General features: G+C 43.4%; 1 protein-coding gene across 3 annotated transcripts in view; it reads left to right on the top strand.

The window, feature by feature from the left end:
* The first annotated feature begins 13,710 nt into the window (after positions 1-13,710).
* Positions 13,711-16,834, top strand: part of Arl14ep (ADP ribosylation factor like GTPase 14 effector protein) — a 10,553-nt gene continuing 7,429 nt past the window's right edge. For 2 of the 3 annotated variants that reach the window (XM_029537017.1, XM_029537019.1), the window contains exon 1: positions 13,711-13,819. The gene's annotated coding sequence lies outside the window, so the exon portion shown is untranslated. Of the gene's footprint in view, positions 13,820-16,550; positions 16,640-16,834 lie in introns of all 3 variants that reach the window. The other variant, XM_029537018.1, reaches the window with a different exon arrangement.

Genomic DNA, 16,834 nt, shown 5'->3' with positions numbered 1-16,834 from the left:
CGTTAATAATGCTAGGAAAGTTATTAAATGACAATTTCATGATCCAACCCAGAACTTTATCATTTTAAGCTTCTCTTCTGCCTCTGAACATGGGGAAAGTAGGATTCTCATTCTGTTCAGAGGATGCTGTTGAAGGTTGAGCGGTAGTTGTTCACTGATGAAAGCAGATGTGGCGCTTCCAGTGATACTGTTAGGTCGGAGGAGGGAAGGACTGCTAAGCAACAGTTAAAATGAAATTGGCCAAAAGTCACCACCTTACAGTTTGATCACATTAACAGAATGAATTTTCCGTGTCCCATCTGCTTTCTTGGGGTCTAAAGGATGAACCCAGAGATAACAAAGAGCCGTTGAGGCAGTATATGAGCGTGTCACTGGCTGTGTGAACGAACTGGGGCTCTTCATTTACTTCAGAGAAAGTCCTCTGAATGGCACTCCCATCACTCCTTTTCTGTCAGCCCTCCTCCCCCCTCTCCCTCCCTCCCTCCCTCCCTCTGGCCATATTTCAGCAGAACAGAACAAATTGCATTTATCTACACATGCCATGTTGTTCCTGTCCCTGAGCCTTTTCTCACGCAGCTCATGAAATGCCCTCTGCCCTCCCTGGGTTTGCAGTCATTCACATCAGCTAGAATTCTTATGCCTGCGAAGGAAAGAAAACCATCTCAAGCCAGCTTGAGAAAACAAAATAGAAAGCTTTATTATCAGAGAATCTGTATGCTTCTCAAAATAGACCGGGGAAATGGCTGTGCCTGTATCAGAGGTAACAATGGAACACATTCCCTGGGAAATGGCAGGGGACAACGCGGTCTCTTCACAGCTCGCCTCCCCTCCTCCCCCTGTGTGTATTACCAAATGGCCCAAAACCAAAGCAGCTGGGCAGACCCACATTGAAAACTTCCAGAGGGAGACAGATCAGCCCAGCACATTTCAGGCACCAAGGTATGGATGGAACAGTTGTAGCCCCGGAAGTGTGATGCATTAATGAATATGCTGGAGGGCTGCGCTCACCTCTTTAACTGGACCCAGGCAGGAAGCACAAAGAAAAGCAGGAAGAGCAGGGAACACAAAGGAGCGCACTGCATAGCAGGCATCTCTCTCACACCACTCAGTCCAGCCTGCGCTTCATCTACCCTTCGTTGTGTTCCATGCCTGTGTCGAATACACATTCATGCCCACTGGGTAAAACTTTGTAATAAAAGTGCCTGTCCGTTATGAACTCTCTGAGGGCTAGTGCCAGTCAGACTCAGTTTTTCCCTCAACTTCTGGAGATGCAAACAGAAAAACAAGCAAAAAAAAAAAAAAAAAAAAAAAAAAAAAAAAAAAAAAAAAAAAAAAAAAAAAAAAAAAAAAAAAAAAAAAAAAAAATCATGTGAGAATGTATTGAAGACCTGGGTGAAACGTGTAGGTGCTTTTCAAGTAGCTGACCCTTGATATGTGTGTGTGTGTGTGTGTGTGTGTGTGTGTGTGTGTGTGTGTAGCTTTGTGAAGGTGAGTCTATGTATCCATGTGTACATTTGCATATGGAGGTCAAACACCAGCGTCCAGTGTCTGTTTTGACGCCCTCCACCTCAGGTTTTGAAGCAGGGCATCTTGCTGAAGACGAAGCTCACCAATTCAGCCAGCCTAACTCAACTCCATTTTTTTTTTTTTTTTTTTTTTTTTTTTTTGATTTGATTTGCCACTGTGCCTAGCACATGGATGCCAGGGATCCAAACTCAGAACCTCATGCTTTTGTGGAGGGTACCTTCCCAACTAAATCATCTCCATAAGGTCTGGCCTTAGAAATTGTAATGAGGAAAATCTGGTATTTTAAATTTTCTTTGCAGTCAGTAAACAAACGACCACAAAACAAAGTAGTGGAGGAAAAAAAAAAATCAAGAAATCAGATGATTCTAAATCTTATTGCTAGTGTTACATTTTCTTAGAAGTAATTACTAGAGATGAGATGATCCATTTAAGAATTTGATTTAGGACATCGGTGGTGTATACCTTTAATCCCAGCACTCTGGAGACAGATGTAGGATCTCAGATATCAAGGCCAGTCTGATCTATGGAGCCAGTTCCAAGTCAGCAGGGCTACACAGGGAAATACTGTCTCAAAAAAGAAAGAAAGAAGGGAGGGGGGCCTGGAGAGATGGCTCAGAGGTTAAGAGCACTGCTTTTCTGGAGTTCCTGAGTTCAATTCCCACCAACCACATGGTGGCTCACAAACATCTGTAACAAGACCTGATTCCCTCTTCTGGTGTCTGAAGACAGCTACAGTGTACTTACATATAATAAATAAAATAAATCTTTAAAGAGAGAGAGAGAGAGAGAGAGAGAGAGAGAGAGAGAGAGAGAGAGACTTTATTTAATTGTATATAAAATACATAATATTAGGAATCCTTTACTTTTTTAAGAGCTGTGAAGGATGCATGCTGGGTCCGATGTATGAAAGGCGAGTGCTGTACCACTCAACTACATCCCCAGGCCTCAAATCATTTAATTATCACAATACTATGGAGAAAAGTATGTGGAAGCATACAACTCCTCCTGTGTTAAGAAGGAGTCATTCAAGCCAGCTGATTTAACAGCCTATTGACCGCTGAGTTAAATAAAACCACCACGGTAGAAGCATTCCCTGTTCCTCCAAAAATGCAGGAAAGGATGCTGTTTTCTTCACCTCTGTTGAGGAGTTTAATAAGACCTAGGGTGAAACTACAGTAAAACCAGGACAAACTTGCCCAAAATGAAAAAGCAATGCTCTGTTCTCCCTCTGCTGGTTTCTTCATGCTATAGCTCTCCAACGTCCTGCAGAGAGGCCCAAATGAAATTCTTTCCTGGAATCCCAGAAGTGTTTAGAATTGTTCAGTCTTTCAGCCAAACAAGCCAGAGCACCCCACCAACCCCGCCCTGCCTCTATATCCTCAGTGTTATTGATCACTGTTATCCTCACTGTTATTGATCACAACTAACATAGCCAAGAAAGAGAAAACTCTTAGAAACTCACGGCTCTACTAATTGTCTAAACGTGGCAAAGGGGAAATGGCTGCACTAGGAGTTAGAAGATTTGAATATTCCCTGTTAATTTCCAGGTACAACTTTTGTACACACTGGTTGCCATTTAAGTATCGGTTGTATAACACTGGTGTTCCTGGAATGGAGTTTTATCAACCTTAAGATGAAGACACTATATACAACAGAACTGTTGGATCTATTTCTGTTTCTACTATTTTATAATTCTGAGTGCTGTTGAATGATAAAATTTTAATGATTTATTTCTGCTGTTCCTTTACAGAATTTGGGTCACTCTCAGACAGAATGGTTGAAGCCATCACTAAAATCACCCACATCCTCCCTTGATACAATGCCAGACACATTGTGGATGCCCAAATGAATCATAATTGATATAATAATGATTAGAGTGGCATGAAGAGCCTTGGGATTTTAATTTCAGCCAAATCCACTTGGCTATATGGCTAATGTTTTGAGTAGCAGATGTGAGGAGATGTGTTTCCTTCTCCCACACCACCTCCACAACAGTCTGAAGTCTTCAAATGAGAAAAATCAAATGCTAAAAATGTAATGCCCAATTTGTCCTGCTGTCCTACCGCCAGTTAAGTCTCCTTATGTCACAGTATTTTTAAAATTAAGTCGCTCCTGTCCACCTTTGTTCTTTTCTATGTGTTGGGGTGGATGCCATGCGCATGCCTGTGCTAAACAAGTACTCTATAAACTGACTCTGAACAACTGTGGTTAGAAATGAAGGAATAGGGCTGGAGAGATGGCTCAGCGGTTAAGAGCACTGACTGCTCTTCTGAAGGTCCTGAGTTCAAATCCCAGCAACCACATGGTGGCTCACAACCATCTGTAACAAGATCTGACGTCCTCTTCTGGAGTGTCTGAAGACAGCTACAGTGTACTTACATATAATAAATAAATCTTTAAAAAAAAAAAAGAAAGAAAAAAGAAATGAAGGAATAAGCCGGGCGTGGTGGCACACGCCTTTAATCCTGGCATTCGGGAGGCAGAGGCAGGCGGATTTCTGAATTCGAGGCCAGCCTGGTTTACAGAGTGAGTTCCAGGACAGCCAAGGCTACACAGAGAAACCCTGTCTCGAAAAACCAAAACCAAACCAAACCAAAACAAACAAAAAAAGAAATGAAGGAATAGATGAACATACACACTCATTTATTTCCCCATAACAATCCAATGATAGTCTCATTTTTACAGATAAGTACTTAGAGCTAATCTCTTAGCTGTTCTTGGTTATCAGCTTGACCATATCTGGAATGAACTACAACATGCAAGATACAAGTCAACCTGTCCAGATACCTCTACTTCTCAACTTAATAGCCATTATTGCATGATAGCGTGCCACGATTCAAAGAACATGTGTGAGCAGACAGTCCAGTGCTTCTAGACTCAACTGCAGATTCATGTTCAGCAGAAATAATTACAAGTACCAGTCATTGAAAACTTACTGCAGTCCCAATATAAGCCAAATTGGTCATAAAACCACTTGGAGAGGTGAAGCACACATATTGATGAACACACACACACACACACACCCTATAAGCCTATAAGTAGTTTTACTTTTACAGGTAACTAGTAGAGCTGAGAGAATGTGACAGCTGTTCTGGGTTGTTATCTTGATTATATCTGGAATGAACTACAATCCAGAAATGAAGGGCACCCCTGTTGCCTTAGTCAGGGTTTCTATTCCTGCACAAACATCATGACCAAGAAGCAAGTTGGGGAGGAAAGGGTTTATTCGGCTTACATTTCCACACTGCTGTTGATCACCAAAGGATGCAGGACTGGAACTCAAGCAGGTCAGGAAGCAGGAGCTGATGCAGAGGCCATGGAGGGATGTTCCATGTTGCTTCCACTGGTTTGCTCAGTCCACTCTCTTATAGAACCCAAGACTGCCAGCCCAGAGATGGCACCACCCACAAGGGGCCATCCCCCCTTGATCACTAATTGAGAAAATGCCTTACAGCTGGATCTCATGGAGGCACTTCCCCCAACTGAAGCTCCTTTCTCTGTGATAACTCCAGCTGTGTCAAGTTGACTACACCTGTGATCCAGATCTTGAGGCTGGAGGACTCAGGATCTTGATCCAGATCTTGAGGTGGGAAGGTACATCTTTGACCTGGAACGAACCTTCTTCTGGAAGCCTATATAAGAACATGGAAGAAGGAAGGTTTTGCTCTTTGCCTGCTTGCCTTTGCCTTGCTAGCACATCCATTCCTCACTAGCACTGGAGCCTGCTTCTTTGGGATTCCAGCATACACAGAAGACAAACTGTGACATCCAGACTTGTGGGACTGAGCAACTATGAGATTCTAGGACTTTCTATTCACAGACAGCCATTGCTGTATTAGTTGGATTGCAGTTTGTAAGTCATTTCAATATACATACATATAGATTGATTCCATAAGTGCTGTGACTCTAGAGAACCCTAACTGATACAGAGAATTACATTAATTTGCATGGTTATACAACTATCTCATAACTAAGTCAGGAATGGAATCAGGTTTTCTCATTCTAGTTTAGTTTTGCATCATTTGGATTTTGTAGCAACTAACCTTTAGCAAACAACTACTTATGCACTGTGTTGGTTCGAATGGGTTTGACCCCTCACCCCCATAGATTCATGGGTTCCAAAGCTTGGCCATAGGGAGTGGCACTATTAGGAGGGATTCCCTTATTGGAGTAGCTGTGACCTTGTTGAAGGAAGTGAGTCATTATGCAGACAGGCTTTGAGACATACTATGCTCAAGTTCCTCCCAGTGTACAATTCCAATACCCGTCCTGGTTGCCTGGCAAAGACAGCCTCCTCCTGGCTGCCTTCAGATCAAGACAGAATTCTCAGCTCATCCAGCACCATGCCTCCCTGCATGCTGCCTTGACTCTCACCATGATGGTAATAGACTAAACCTCTAAAACTGGAAGCCAAGCCCAAATTAAATATTTTCCTTTGTAAGAGTTGCCTAAGTGTCTGTTCACAGCAATAAAACCCTAAGATACATACCTTTAAGAATAACTACAATTGGTTCAACAACATGGTTTCGTGGGTTATACCACTTGCTACCAAGTCTGATGACGTAAATTTGATTCCCAGAACACATATGATACAGGAGAAAACTGGCTCCCAAATGTTGTGCTCTGACTTCCATACATAAATAAACACAGTAGATAGATAGATAGATAGATAGATAGATAGATAGATAGATAGATAGATATTTTAAAAAACATAACTATAATGGAGCTAACAAGATGACTCAGTGGGTTAAGGAGGTGGCCTTGCAATTTGGTGATCTAAGATCAATTCCTTGAACCCATGTAAAGTTAAAAGAAGAAAAACAACTCTACAAAGTTGTCCTCTGACCCCTGTACACGTGTCATGATACACATGTTCACACACATACACATCCCTCACAGAGAAAGACTGAGATAGAAACTGAAATATTAATATTAATACAATTTGAAAAACTATAATGCAAATAAACAATAACTGATATTAGGTTTAACATCAACACTTGAGTGTTGGTCAATATGTTTCAGAGAACAAATTCATTTTACAAAGAGTATGAATTGATTTAATCACTTTGGAAAACTCTTTGTCAGTGTTTACTGCAATTGAACATACACACTGCCTACAATCCAAGAATCCCACTACCCACTATATCTCTGAATGAAAATTTGAATCTATGTGTCTCAGTCAGGATTTCTATTCCTGCACAAACCAAGAGGCAAGTTGGGGAGTAAAGGTTTTATTCAGCTTACACTTCCATGTTGCTGTTCATCACCAAAGGAAGTCAGGTCTGGAACTCAAGCAGGTCAGGAAGCAGGAGCTGATGCAGAGGCCATGGAGGGATGTTACTTATTGGCTTGCTTCTCCTGGCATGCTCAGCTTGCTTTCTTATAGAACCCAAGACTACTAGCCCAGAGATGGCACCACTCACAATGGGCCCTCCCCGCTTGATCACTAATTGAGAAAATGCCTTACAGCTGGATCTCATGGAGGCATTTCCTCAACTGAAGCTCCTTTCTCTGTGATAAGTCCAGCTTGTGTCAAGTTGACACACAAAACCAGACAGTACAGTATGTAAACCAAAAAGACACAGTGTGAATGGGCTGCGGATACACTCTTAAACTCCTGAGGTTGAAGCAGAACTGTGAGCCTGAAGACAGCCTGGCTGGGCTACATAGTGACTTTAAGGCCAGGTTAGGCTACATTAAAAAAGAAGAAGAAATGGCTGGGATTTGAGGCAAAATTTCATAGTAGCATTACTTATACAAATTGAACGTAAAATGAATCTTTTTTTTTTTTTTTATCATTAGTGTGATAGTTTGTATATGCTTGGCCCAGGGAGTGACACTATTAGGAAGTGTGGCCTTTTTGGAGTAGGTGTGCCACTGTGGGCATGGGCTTTAATACCCTTGTCCCAGTTGCCTGGAAGTCAGTACTCTCCTAACAGCCTCCAGATAAAGATGTAGAATTCTCAGCTCCTCCTGCACCTTGCCTGCCTGGATGCTGCCAAGTTCCTGCCTTGATGATAATGGACTTAATCTCTGAACCTTTAAACCAGCCCCAATTAAATGTCCTTATAGCACTTGCCTTGGTCATGGAGTCTCTTCACAGCAGTAAACCCTAAGACAGAAGCTGGTACTAGGGACTGGGGTATTGCTGTGATAGGCCTGACCATGCTTTTGTTTGGAAGAATGTAAATTTTGGGACTTTGGATTTAGAAAGCAACAGAATGCTTTAAGTGGGGGCTTAATGGGCCATCCTAGTAGGAATGTGGACGAGTTGGTTTCTGAGAGTGATTTGAATTGTGCAGACCTGGCCCAAGATGTTTCAGAGGAGAGGAATTTCAGAACGTGGCCTAGAGACTGTTTTGTGGTATTTTGGAAGAATGTGGCTGCTTTTTGCCCTTGTCTGAAGAGTCTGCCCGAGGCTAAGGTGAAGAGATTTATATTAATTGCATTGACAAAGGAAGTCTCAAAAAAAAAAAAAAAATACCAGCAGAGACTTTGTTCTCTGGTTAAGTCTCATGTAGAGCATTTTGAATAAGCATAGCAAGCTTAGAAAGGAAAAATATAGCCAGGCGTGGTGGTGCACGCCTTTAATCCCAGCACTCGGGAGGCAGAGGCAGGCAGATTTCTGAGTTCGAGGACAGCCAGGGCTATACAGAGAAACCCTCATTCGCATACACACACAAACAAAAAAAAAAAAAAAAAAAAAAAAAAGGAAAAATATAGAATATATGGTTCGAGTATTAAAGGGGCACCAGAATCCTGTGTTCTAGGATATAAAACTGAATTAAGGGAGTGGTGACCTTGGAGCAAGATCCCACACAGCTAAATTTAGGTCCAGGCAGTGTGTTACACACCTTTAATCCAAGGAGACAGGCATGCAGATCTCTGAGTTCAGGCAGGCATGGTGCAGGAGGAACTGAGAGTTCTATATCTTTATCTGGAGGCTGCTAGGGAAATACTGACTACCGGGCAGCTAGGACGAAGGTATTCAAGTCCATGCCCATAGTGACACACCTACTCCAACAAGGCTACACTTTCTAATATTCTACTCCCTGGGCCAAGCATATACAAACCATTCCAATGAGTAAAATTCTTAGAATAAAATTTTACCAAGAAAAACAAGAAATTGTCAGTACCTAATATGAATGAATTTCAGAGATAAGATTTAAGCACAAGAAGCCAAGTCCAGAAAAACACATGTCAAACAGTTGCAAAATTCAAATAACTGCGAAATTAGTCTATAGTAAACGGCATTAGAGAGGTGGTTTCCTGGGTAACAAGGAATGATAACTGGGATGCAGAGTAATGCAGGTGTTGGGGAACTCTGGTGCTTCGTGGACCTTGAACTATATTGGGAAATATAGAACCAAAAATTCATAAAGTCATAGATAGGCAGGCTTCAAACTCTCTTCTGTGGTCTGTTAAAATTCAATAGGAATGGTTACAAAACTAGAAATCAATTAAATAAATTGACCCCTTTCAATCGTCCACGGACCCATTCCAAGGCCATCTCTCTCTAAGCCACTACCTTTGCCCCATGTCTTCCCTGAGCCTCAGTTCCTTTCCTCAGGAAAGGGGGAGGGCTGGTGGGGGAGGAACACCCTCTCGGAGGCAAGAGGGAGGAGAAATGGGATGAGGAACTACGGGAGGGGAGACTGAGAAGGGGGCTATGGCAGGAATATAAATAAATAAAGTAATAAAGATTGAAAAAAATATGGGGCTTCAATTCCCATCACTTCCCGAGAAGGGTCTTCTCACACCCCCAGAAACACCTTATCACTACAATTAAGGCATTTACTTCGCTCTTCGTAGTTTCTTTTCTCTACAGTTTTCTTTCATTCTTCTCCATATATAGGTCGGCAGCTGTGCTGGTTTGTGTGGCTACTGAACACCTGAAATGTGTCTAGTGAGAAATGTTCAAGGTATAAAACATGAGATCTCCAGGTTTTAACGGGAAAGAAAAGCAGCACACTTTTATGTAATTTATATCTTAAAATGTTTCAGACAGGTTGGGTTAAACAATGTGTATCTTTTTTTTTCCTTGAGCGTTTTGTTTGGTTTAGCTTGGTTTGAGTGGGGGGGGGTGTTTCATTTTGTTTTTCTCACAGCCCCTCACATGGTAGCTTAGGTTACCCTAAAATGTGCAACAATCCTTCTGCCTAGGCCTCCCAATGGCTGAAATTACATACGTGACCCCACCATGCCTGTAAACAATAAAGTTCTAAAATTAATTTTACCTGCGTCTTTTCACCCCTTTCGCATCGCTACTAGAAAACTTGCAATTCTGTATTGACCCACATTATACCTGTGACTATCGTGAGCTGGTCAGTCCTGCCTGCAGCAACTATTTCTGTGGAGAGCTGTTTTCTCGGTTATCTCCTTCCATGGATTGCGGGAACGCTGTGTGCCTTGTTCTCCATGATCTCCTTCCCGGGGTTGTAGGAACTCCGCCTCTGTAGTTTTCCTGATCCCTCACCTCCTGCTCCTCCTCAGAGAGCTCTTCTAGTGTCTCCATTTGTTGTTCTCAAACTTCATGGTGCTTCAAAACCACCTCAAGGGCATTTACAGAACATTATATTTCTAGGCCGTATCTGTAGATTCTGATTGAGGAAAACAAAAGAGGTCCCGGGATTCCGGACTGATTTTCAGTACTGTTTCTCATTTTACACCACGCATTCACTGGCTAACTTGTTTTTGCCCTTACCTACCGTATCCCTAAGGATGCAGCAGTAATTACAGACTAGCATTTCCCTAACCCTCATCTCCCAGCTTAGTGTCCTCTATCCTGATTCTCTTTGACCTGTGCATCTTCGCCTGCTATCTCTATCACAACTCCTGTGACACCTTCGCTCCACTCATTCCTTCTGGTTCACTCTTCCATCTGTGCGACAGCTCTGCAAGCCAAAACCATCGTCTCCTTCCCACCATCTCTATCTAATCAGCCAGAAAATCCCAGTGTTGCTTCTTGATCAGTCCTTATCCTCGGCGAGCCTTCCTCATTGCTTTAGGTTAGGGTTTCGAATATTTGAAACATTGAGTCAGTTAGTAATTACAGGAACCATCCTGTACATTATAGGATGCTCAGCCGTTTCCCAACCTTACTCTCCCAAGGACCAGATAGCGCCTCCTAAAGGACAGAACCCAATGCCTCTGTCTCACGATGCTTAGGTTGGGGAACCAAGAGGAAGGGAAGCTTTCTTACCCTAACCCCGTTAGCCCCATAGAGACACAGCCTTATTTGAGACCCTGGCATCAGCATAAGAGATTCTGGGTCCTAGCCCCTCCTTTATTCCACACTCCTTTTTAAAAAAGTTTTACAGTTTTCATCAGGATAAAACACAATAGCATGAAAAGGACACCATTTGTCTTCTTGCCTCCTCCAGCTTTCCACTCCAACGATGCTGAGCGCCTTTGCAGCTTAATTAAGGATGGATGAAATTCATAAGAAGTGGTAACTGTAGCCAGTAAGTATGCGAGTAGCTTAGGAGATAAATGCATCGTGGGATGTTTTAAATTTAGGATATGAGTAAGCGTGCACTTTGTGAAACATAGGCAGAATTGTGTTAAATATATGTAGTAAGTTAGTAAACTATAAGGCATGCCAAAGTTAAAATAAATAGAAAATATGGTGGAACAGAGGGTCACTTGCAGTCAAAAACAGAAGAGAAAAACTGTTCTGGGTAATCATGATCTATCTAAACTGACAATTTTGTCAGTCCTGATTCAGTCACATTTTTGGAGACATCTAAAATAACCTCACATGTTGCCCACCCAGTACTAGGTATGAGTTGCTGCTCTCTTCAAGTTGTTGGCCGGGGTGGGGATTGGGGGTGTCTTAGAGACTTCCAAAGGACACAGCTGTTTGGAATCCAGGGTGGAGTGGAACCATCGAACCAGAGCACTCCACACAAAGAAGGGCTTATTGGAGATCAAGACTACAGGGAGTAAGCGGCGCAATTGAAGTAGGGAACCTTTGAGCTGACTGGGGAGTAAGGGGCGCAACTGAAGTAGGGATCCTTTGAGCTGACATAGGCTGCTCACACTGCCTGAGAACTAGATACCTTGCCCGAGGCAGTTGACATTCGGGCCAGGGTAAGGGAGGCTCCTGAAAGATTAAGGGAGGTTCCTGCCTTTAGGCTTCTAAGTACCTGGCCAGGATCCTTCTGTTTAGGACACTGTCACCAGCATTGGCATTTCAAGGGGCCACTTTGGACCTAACAGAGAGGACCTCCATGAAATCCCACTCTTCAGAGGAGCTTTTGACGTTTGATGCCTATTGGTGAAGAGAGTCAGTTTTCTTCAGGGATGCGTTCCCTGATTTTCTTTCATGGATAGCCTCACATAGTAAATACTGACAGCAATGAATGGACTCTGGGTTTTTGTTTTTGTTTTTTAACAAAAAATAAAACAAAAACAAAACCCAATGTACCAGCCTTTAGGAGAGAGAAGTGGTGGGAGGAGTTAGAAGGGAGTGGAATCTGTGCCAAGCTGTAGGCACACCCTAGTCTCTTCCCTTAAGGTCTAATCGAATGGGGCAGGTCAGGGTCTGGCTGGGAGACGTCTACTAGGAAGGCAGGTTCAGCTTAAGAGCAAGTTTTCCCTTCCCAGACTTCCAATGCCCTGTTCAGTCCTAAGAGCAGAGCCCTGGTTAGGTTTGGCTAACCTCAATGGGTCTGACCTGCTTTCTGAGGTGTTACAAAATAAAAACAGGCGGGCGTGGTGGTACACGCCTTTAATCCCAGCACTCCGGAGGCAGAGGCAGGCGGATTTCTGAGCTCATGGCCAGCCTGGTCTACAGAGTGAGTTCCAGGACAGCCAGGGCTACACAGAGAAACCCTGTCTCGAAAAACCAAAATAAATAAATAAATAAATAAAAACAAAACTGTGTAACTATTTATTGTTCCATCTTTCTTCTTCAGATGCTGGCCAGAGCTCTCTAACTTAGCATTAGACTTCCTTCCTCTTTGCTGAAGAAGCTCTACCTTCCACCCCAAGGCTGCCTGCTGCGGAGGCCGGTCTTATTTATATCCTCCATCTTCCTCTTTGGGGCAACTTCGAGATTAACAAATTGCCTGCTCTGGGTTTTTCTTTTTAAAATTCTAGTAAGTTGTCCTTGAGTTGTTCTGTTTTAGTTTATTTTTTTATTAATAAAACTAAGATTCCACCGGGCAGTGGTGGCGCATGCCACTAATCCCAGCACTTCGGAGGCAGAGGCAGGCAGATTTCTGAGTTCGAGGCCATCCTGGTCTATAGAGTGAGTTCCAGGACAGCTAGGGCAATACAGAGAAACCCTGTCTCAAAAAAAACCAAACAACAACAACAAAAACAAAAACAAACAAACAAAAAAACCCCAAAACCTAAGATTCCCCAGGAAAGGCCCCAAATTCCTAGGTTATTACATGCTGACTCTGCAGGGACACCCAAACATTTCAGGTAGGGCTTTTCTCCTTTTTAATCCTTGAGCTGACAAAGAGAACGAACCCAGTCCTGCACTCCTAGATGACATCACTGGAGGTGGAGTTGATCCACACACACCAGATGTGTCAATTCTCAAACCCAAGAAACCATTATATTCATAGCCACGTGGACTACCTATAGAGTTCTAGGGTCCAGCCTCAACTACCTGGCTGAAACCTTGTCCCCAAATCAAAACAAAAACTCACCGCACCTCAAGACAACAATTACATCTCTTCTCTCCACCCCCAAAATGTAAAGGTTAATTTCCTGGGGCCTACCTTTTACTCAAAGATCCATTATATATTATAATATATAATATATAATAAAGGGAGAGTTTTAGAATATATTTAGTTGGAATGAACCAAAAAATAAAATGTGAGACTTTAACTAAAGGGTGCATTCCTTGAGTTGCATTTAACTCCCCTCCAGGATGAGGGCTATCTAGGTGCGTTTGTTTGGTGTCCTGCACACGAAGTAAAGGAAACCTGTGTTTGCTAAGGGGCCTCCAAGAGCCTCCCAATTCCCCAACCTCAGGAGAGGCTACAAGTTCCCCAGGGAGGGCGAGCATCTGAAGCAACTCTTGCGTTGAATTGAGTCATCCCCGCACCCAGCCCTTCCTCCTCCGGAGGCCTCCGGACAGGCTTCCGCTCTAGGCTCCTCCCGGTTCCTCTCCATGGTACGTGCGGCCTCTCTAGCCGCGCTCGCCGTCCTCTCGGTTTCTGCGCGGGGCAGGCGGTGGTGTGGAAAGCCAAGCTTGGCCTGTGCACAGACGGTGCCTCCGGAGCCCAGCGGAGACCCGTGGCAGCTCAGGCGGACCGGGCCGGGCCGAAGGGCTGTGAGTGGACTCTGCCGATGGCACTTGAATGTGGGAGGCCGCGGTGGACCGGGAGGAGTTTTGGGAGGGGAGGCCTGTACAGCGGAAGGGTCTTGCGGCTTGTAGCAGTCTGGCATCCGGCTCTACCCTGTCCACAGTAGGTCTGCCACTGCATCAGGTTGCAGGGTTTTATTTGAACCCAGGACCTCGCCACTGCTGAGCTTCATCCCCAGCTTCTTTGTGGGGACTCACTCGTGCCAAACTTCCTAAGCCATCCTCCAACTCATCACCCCCCTGAGTAGCTCAGATTGCAGAAATGAGTAGCCCGGCCTGGGGCTTTTAAGTGTTGTTGGTTTGTTTGGCTTTTTTTGAGACAGTTTCTCTGTGTAGTCTTGGCTGACCTGGAATTCTCTATGTAGACGAGGCTAACCTAGAACTCACAGAGATCTGCCTGCCTCTGCCTCCCAAGTCCAACTATAAAAACATGCTTTTTATTACTTTATTTTGTATGGATGGATGTTTTGCCAGTATGTATGTGCCAGCAGTGCGTGGCTGGTGCCCAGACAGATCAGAACAGGGCGTCGGATCCCCTTGAAACTGGAGTTACAGGATAGTCTGAGCCACCGCGTTGGTACTGGGAATTAACTCGGGTCTTCTGGAACTCTCTCTCCAGCCCGTCTTTAAAATTCACAATCTCAGTTCTAGCTGTGTGATTTTAGTTAAGCACTTTGGTGAGTTGAAGGTTTCATTTGTTTCGTTTTGTTTTAAATTTTTTTCTACCCTAGTGCCGGTACATAGGAGGTTGGATATGTCTGATGATTTAAGTCATTGGTGTGGCAGACAGTAGGGCATTAGTGAGTGAATCTACACGGGGTTGTGGTGGGGATCATTGCAGAGAAGTGGGATCTGATCACATCGATTTCAAGGAGAGTCTGCCATTTGGGAATCTAAGAATTTCTGAACTCGTGTTTATTCAAAAATTTCTAAAGAGTAAAATGCCAGAATTTGCTAATTAGAGAAGCCATGACTGTTCAGGGAATCGGGTAATTCCTTGCCCTTGGAGCTTTTCATATAATGGACTAACAAGTAGCAAAGTATGGTGTTTCTGTAAAGCAGAAAGACTTGAAGTTTACTCTTCTACATAGGGTGATGGAAACCTCTGAGGTGAAGGAGGAAATAGTGATGCTTGAAGAACAAGTGGGGCATACAGATGACTGGATCCCATGGTGGCTGGAGAATATGTAACCCCAGAGCCACCACACTCTGAGGAGGTTTTGCCGAGTTGACCTGTGATGGGCCTAGAGACAATGGAACTTAAAATTGGATTAAGAAATATTTTGGTCCGGGTGTGGTGGTGCACACCTTTAATCCCAGCACTTGGGAGGCAGAGGCAGGCGGATTTCTGAGTTCGAGGCCAGCCTGGTCTACAAAGTGAGTTCCAGGACAGACAGGGCAACACAGAGAAACCCTGTCTCAAAAAACCAAAAAAAGAAAGAAAGAAATATTTGTTCCAGTTGATCAGTGGCGATGAGCAGTTCAGTAAATTATTGATAAATGTATAAACAAAATGGACACTAGAAGTCCTGTGCTTCCTCTTAGATGAAATCTCCAGGAATTCAGTTAATGGCTGTTTAGAATGTAAAAACTAACAACAAAAAAAGCAAAATAAAACCTGGAGTAGGTCATTTAGTTAAATCCTTGTCAGAGGTATTTTTGCTGTTTGGAAAACAAAATAGATGCATAGACAATGCCACACATCCAAGAAGGGCCTGCAGACCCACTGATCCATGCAGGCATTAAAGTATAGTGTATTTGGTGTTAATATTTGTCATTAAGAACGTCTAACTGGCCAACAAGCCCCAGGGACCCTCCTGCCTCCGTTTTACCAACATGGATTACAGATGGGCACCAGAGCACTTGGGGGTTTGGCTTTTGCAGGTTCAACGCCTGGGTCCTTACACTTGTGTGGCAATGGCAAGCACCGTACTGACTGGGCCATCCTGTCTGTTGCCGACAGTCTTGTCTAGGAAAGAAACACCATCACTCACGTAGGAAATTTAAACTGAGCAGTTCCTGTAAGTTGTTCTTCAGGAAATCTATTTTAGCTCAAATAAGAAGAGCAAGAACCAAAGAAGGCTCTGCTTCCTAAAAGGCTCTGAAAATGGAGGCGCCAAATTTAGCAGATAAAGATACCTGACTGTACACTTAGATATGAATTTCAGACAGACGGGATTAACTTTTTAGCAATATGTGGGACATGATTAATAAAAGCACAAATTTGCAGATTTAGCTAATAATTCTGTATCTGGCAACAACTGTTGACAGTTCAACTTTAACCATGACTCCAAAGAGATCCTTACTTTAAAAAAAAAAAAAAAAAATGCAGTGACTGGGACTGAAGAGATGGGTCAGCAGTTACAAGCACTGACTGCTTTTCCCAAAGACCTAGGTTGAATACCAGCCCTCACATAGCAGCTAACAACTGGAACTCCAGTTCCATGGCATCTGATGCTCCACTTTCTAGCCTTTGCAGCCATGTAGGACACAGACATCCATTTCTGTAAAGCACTATACACGGTTTGCTTTTTCAGTTGGTTGGTTGGTTGGTTCATTCGTTTTAAATGAGGTGATTAGACGGACAGATTAATTTTCTACAATTGACCCTTCAAAAATTATAGCACTTTAGGGACTTGGATTTCTAAACATAAACTTGCTGAGTTCTAAGATGACCCTTCCCCCTCTTTTGAGACAGTTTCTAGCCCATACTGGCCTCCAAGGATGTAGCTGAGGATGACCTTGAGTTTCTGATCAGTCAGCTTCCAGTCTGCTGAGATGGTAGGAGTAAGTAATCCAGTCATTTGTTTCTACAAAGCTGGGAATTGAACCCAGGGCTTTCTGTCTGATACAGGGAGTTCAGGGCAGAGTAGTCTCAGTTTCCTGCTCCAGGCCACGTGCATGCCGAATTGTGAATTTTCTTTCTTTCTTTCTTTCTTTCTTTCTTTCTTTCTTTCTTTCTTTCTTTCTTTCTTTTCTTTT

Source organism: Mus pahari, chromosome 3 (assembly GCF_900095145.1).
Source record: "Mus pahari chromosome 3, PAHARI_EIJ_v1.1, whole genome shotgun sequence".
Taxonomy (NCBI): domain Eukaryota; kingdom Metazoa; phylum Chordata; class Mammalia; order Rodentia; family Muridae; genus Mus; species Mus pahari.
This window is presented reverse-complemented; position numbering and strand designations above follow the sequence as displayed.